The sequence below is a fragment of the Capsicum annuum genome, chromosome 8 (genome assembly GCF_002878395.1).
Source record: "Capsicum annuum cultivar UCD-10X-F1 chromosome 8, UCD10Xv1.1, whole genome shotgun sequence".
NCBI lineage: Eukaryota > Viridiplantae > Streptophyta > Magnoliopsida > Solanales > Solanaceae > Capsicum > Capsicum annuum.
The window spans coordinates 74,005,768-74,011,767 of record NC_061118.1 but is presented as its reverse complement, the minus strand read 5'-3'; positions in this window follow the sequence as shown (position 1 = coordinate 74,011,767).

The following is a 6,000-nucleotide window of genomic DNA, read 5'->3' as shown; positions in this document are numbered from 1 at the left end:
AAATTGGCGGCTAAATCTGTGGAGACTATAAAGCTCAATAATAAAGACATTCCCATCCCTTAAAGAAAGATAGTTCGAGCAAATGCTCCTGAAAAAATTTGACTGAAACTCCTTGTCGTTTCCATTATTGTAGTAATGATAGAATTGAGGCCTCTCGAGCAATATACCATCCCTATTAATGGTTCCTCCTCTATGTATACATTTTCACGCTTCTTTCTTACCGTATTATCTAGAAGAACCTTTGCTAGAATATCCGGCCATGAGGGGATTGCTTGGTCTATCTTTCAAAGGAAAATAAGTATTGAAGTAGCAGGCCAACCAACCGTATACGTAATAAAATGGGAAGAATGCCCGAACAAAATCAAGTCGCGGGTATTCTAATATTGTGTTATCCCCCTATAGGTACTAGCTAAGATCGGAACCGCAAGGATAACTCTTCATCCACTTGCTCAGTGAAAAGTAACTCTGAAAACTCCTGGATGGATAATATCTCTTTCGTTCGAAAGAAACACAAACACACACAACCAGCAGGATAAAAAGACAGCTAAGTATGTATCGTCCGTCTTGTAAATTTTAACTCCTAGCTTATGAAATAAACCTTCTTCTTCGAATGATCAATTAACTGCCTTGTCTAGTTTTTCAGTTAAGTTATGAGATAATTTCAGATGAATGGATTTCTTTTATCTTCCCGGCGGAGGTTGCTCATATTTAAAAGCATTCTTATACCAAAATTGTATCCATGTGCTCATGGGAACACTCGGATTATCACTAATCCCATTACGTAACTGATGGAAGGCATCAAATAGATATTCATAAGTTTTGGGAAGGAACCTTTTCCTATATCATAAGTGCCTGTAAGTTTTGTAACATCCAGAACAACTTTCTCATAAAGACTTCCTATTATCGGAAGACCTCTAATGGTGTGTAAAGCCCAAAGAAACAGGGACATTTCTCCAAATGAGGTAAGCAACGTATTCATAATAGGGCACCAAGCTTCACAAAGGCCTGTAAGATATTTGTATTATGGTCATAAGTAAAGAGTAAACCATATACAGCATAATAAATCTTTGCATCCCTTAAAGTCTCTTAGCTCCTACTAAGAACATCTTCAGCCCATTTCCGATAGCCAGAAATGTAGTGAAACTCACCACTAAGCTAAAAAGTTTCACCCCACCGATTCTCTCCATTTATGATTCTTCATCTCAAGAATGGCAAAGTACTAGAAATATTGTTAGTATGATGATTGGAAGAGCGAAGTACCCATTTTTTAGGTGGATGGCAATGGAATTCAAGAGTCCATTGGTCCAAACCAGGTATATTTTCCAAAGGTTGCTACGAAGCAACATATTGTCCAGCCAATGGCATACCAATAAGTAGCTTTGTCTTCACCTCACTATCCTTGTGATCGGATATTATAATATATCGCAGCTCGGAGGAAAAAGATGCTGAATCTCTAAAGTAAACCATGATTCAAACTGCAAAAAAAAAAGAGTATTTCATTAGCAATTACTCGATAGTTCAATAATTATGAATTATGAACTACAAATTCAAATATGATCAACTTCAGTTAAGTATTGATCATATAAAGTTGTCGAATTAAACAGTGTGATACTTTAAGTTCAGACAGTGTAAAATGGTTGTCTCAAATAATGTAAGGTCGTTGGCTTAAGTAGTGTAAAAAAAATCTCAGTCACGAACCATGTAAAGTCTCTGCCGTAGATAGTGTGAAGTCTTTGGCTCGAATAAGGCATCATTTTTGGCTCGGAGTGTGTAAAATCTTTGCCTCGGGCAATATAAAGTCTTTGGCTCAGGCGGTGTAAAAGTTTTAGCAGTAGACTATGTAAAATATCTGCCTTAGACAATATATAGTCTTTAGCTTAAATAAGGCAACACTTACGACACCCTCAGACGGTGTAAAAGTCTTAGCCGCAAACTATGTAAGCATATGTCTTAGACAGTGTACAGTCTTTGGCTCAAATAAGGTGACACTTACGATGTTTTCAGATGGTGTAAAGTCTTAGCCACAAACTATGTAAAGTATCTGCCTTAGATGGTGTACAGTCTTTGGCTAAAATAAGACGACACTTACGACGCCTTCTGCTCAAACATTATGTATTTCTAAAGCCTCAAATTTATGATGTTGGAGAAAAGATACTAAGCACATTCCTTCACACCATAAGATCAACAAGTGGTATTGTGGTAAAGCTTTCAAGTTGTGACATTCACAATAAAAATATTATTCTCGGTGGCCTTCGAAAATAAGGTGACAACAGACGAATAAAAAAAAATTGTCTCAATGCTCAATATTGATAAATTAAATAACAATGCAATAAATGAAGTACTGTTAGTTTTAAAAAGAAAAAAAAAAAGGTGGTTGCATGTAATCAAAAAGCAATTTTTTTTTACTTTCTTTTCCTTTGTTTACTTTAAAAAAAAAAAAAAAGTCAAAAGGGGGGTCTACTCCTTTACGTGTTCCTTTTCCTTTTTTTCTGTTTTTTTCCTTTCTAAAAGTATTACTTTACTTCTTTTTCTTGATAGCAGCCGAAAAAAAAAAGTAAGTGCACAACTTACTTAACAAACGTGAATATTTCTCTAAGATGCTCCACAATTAAGTTGAGAAAAAATATATGTATATGTTTTTTTATGAGAACTTAATTCTATAACCTGTTATTTATAGAGGGGTAGTATTAGTCTCCTACTGCAACACAAACTCAGTATTGATAAATCAAATATTTTTTAGATAAGGACAAAAAATATTTTCTTTCCTATCAAAATCTCATAAAGTTTATCAAGAACTTTAAAGATAATGGTCCAAAAATATGGAACCCACTTTACAAACAGTAAATTATCATTTCACTACTAGTGAAATTTTTGCACGTGAAAGTTTTCAGCATGGATATTTATTTACTTCCTCCGTATTATTTTATGTGATATACTTGAAACCAAAGAAACAAGTGTTTACTACGTATAAGACAACCAAAAAAAATATTATTATCTTAATTGTACTTCAAGTCCAGTCCATCGATTTTTTTTATTTTTTTTCTTAAAAAATTAAATTTGACAAATCCTGAAGTAGGGGGCATTTGTAAGTATTGAAATTTTATTTAAATTCATATATTTATTTGGACTATATTAAATTCAAAAAAATAGTCCAAATAATATGACTAATATGATTGGATTAATCATCTAATGTCAAATACACAGGGTTAATTTAATATGAGGTGAAAATCCATGTTAAATGAAATGAGCCACTGACAGCATGACATATGTCAATATTATGTGGTAATCCAAGATAAATGAAATGAGCCACTAAAAACATGACATATGTCAATATTATGTGGCAATCCAAATTAAATGAAATGAACCACTAAAATCATACCACGTGTGCAGGTGACTTGTTCTAGCCAATCAAATTAGAGTTTTTCACCAAAAGAATGTGATTGGTCAATTTTAAACCAACCAAACAAATCACACAATTGTCTAGCCCCTCCAACTATAAATAGGAGTCCTCATAACTCACAAAAGGAGGATTTTTAGAGAAACAAAAAAGCAAAAAGAAAACTCATGGATCAAAAACCATAATTTCTCTGCAAGTTACAAGTTTCAAACAATCAAGTTCAAGATCAAGTTCAAGATTAAGAACGACGAAACTCTTGTTCAAGATCAAGTTACTTATTCATCGTTCGTGGCAATCATCCAAGAGTTTGTGACGAACTAATATCCAAATTCAAGTCCTAAGACGAAGATTCAAGATCAAGCTACTCAAGCCCTTGAATTCAAATCAAGTTCAAGTTCAAGTTCATATTACTTTGAAGAATCAGAGAATTATCTTAGAGATTGTAACACTTACTACATTCGAAATCAAATATTACATTTTGTTACTTCAATTTTTCTGTCTCGATTATTGTTTTTTAGACTTAGAAAACTTTATCGTCTACTATATCAAGCTGTGTTTAAAAATTATGTTAAGTTTTTCTGTTTTTGTGTGTTAAAATACCTAACCTTGCATATTTTTCCTAGTCAATCTCTTTTGAACTTTTTATCTTTTTTTGACAATTATATTAGAAGCATTAACCTTTTGCTCTTCATTATTGATCTATCTTTTGGCATCCCAACTCCTTAAATGTTTTCAACGTGTAAAAACTAAACTAAAGGCTTAAGTTTGGAAACGGCATATGAAAAATTTATGATGTGGGAGTTGCTAAAAATGTGAGAATATACAAAAAATGAAAAAGAAAAAAAAGAAAAAAAAGGGAGGAATAAGATTTGTTAATAAAAGAAAAGTAGGTGTAGGTGGTGGAGTTCAAAAAAGTTGAAGCGAAGAGAGGAAAATTTTTGAAAGTAAGTATGATTTAATTGTAAATTGTAGTGATTAGGAAGATTTTGAGTCAACCTTTCTCATATTTGTGCATACCTCAATCTAAAGCCTATACTACCATCCTTGAAAGGAAGAATAAGAATTGTGAATAAAAAAAAATTAGGTGTAGGTGGTGGAGTTCAAAAAATTGAAGCAAAGAGTGGAAAAGTTTTGAAAGTAAGTATGCTTTGATTGTTGTAAATTGTAGGTATGCTTTGATTGTTGTAAATTGTAGTGCTTAAGAAGGTTTTGAGTCACCCTTTCTCATATTTGTACGCACCTCAATCAAAATCCTATACTACCATCCTTTTAAGTTCTAATTGATAATGAACTACGTGTATTTATATTAGCGATGAACTATATGAAGGAAAATATTATGGTCCTCTACTTGTATACGTTTGAACATCTTATGTGCGAGAGAAATTTATTCCATTTGATATTTCACTTATGTTTTAAATTATATTTTATGAGTGAGATTATCTCTTAATTTTGATGCATATGCGAATTGTGAGGTAGTTCTACTTTTCAATTGATGAAAGAATGAATGAGAGACAGAGAGTTGTGTTGTGATAAATAAGTAAATTTTTTAGGCTTTAATGTCAGACCATCATTGATACCAATCAAAATCACGGATTAATTAATTATTTTGACGAGGAAATTACATCTAGTGTCCCTCAAAGTGTTCGGTCTTGAATTGTTATCTCTCAAATATTTGGTTTTGAATTTTTGTCCTCAAAGTGTGTGATCTTGAATGTTTGTCCGGCCGAAATAAGTTCTAATATTTTTCTATAAGTCAAAACTTCTGGTAAATTGAGCAGATTTACTATCTTAAAATGTTTTGAATGTATGTCTTATGGGCAAGAGTTAGATGTGTGCCTTATTGGTAGCATATCTAAATTTTAACATTTTGCCTATAGGGCAAAACATCTAGCCAATTAAGTAAGGTTTACTATCTTTAAATGTCGGAACGTGTGGCTTATGCACAACATACCTAAGTTCTAACATTTTCCTAGGCAAAATTTCCGATCAATTTGTGCAAGTCCCTTATCTTGAAATGTCATGAACATTTATTTTTATCAATAAGAATTAGAATATGTGTCTTATAGGCAATAGTTATTAAGAGGAGCCAAAAAATCAAGACCATCCCATATGGAGATTATTTTTGTAACACCTTTTTTATAGGGTGCAAAATATCAAGACTAGCCTAGTCTAGGTTGATTTATGAACTTAGCCCTGTTTTGACTTGGTGTGGCATTTATGTTCTCTTGGGCTGAAATGTTGATTCAATTTGAGGGAGTTAGTTTTTGATTTGCTGGAGGACAAGCAAAAAGTTAAATTTGGAGATTTGATATGTTGATATTTTATCAGTTTATCTATTATCTTTACTTGAAATTTAGGTGTGTGTATATATTGATGAATAAAGTTATTAATCCCAGAATTTTTCCATAATTTAGATATTATGAAACTTAAAAGGAGCTACAAAAAGAAAGAAATTTGTACATTGATTGCAAAAACAGATGGTCAAAGAGAAGTTAAAGACCGCAAACAGGAAACAGTTTCCACAAAAGTAGAAGTCAAGAAGCCGGTGAATTATCACAATTGTTGTGCTCTCTACACTCCGACAGAAGTCAACAACTCAATCA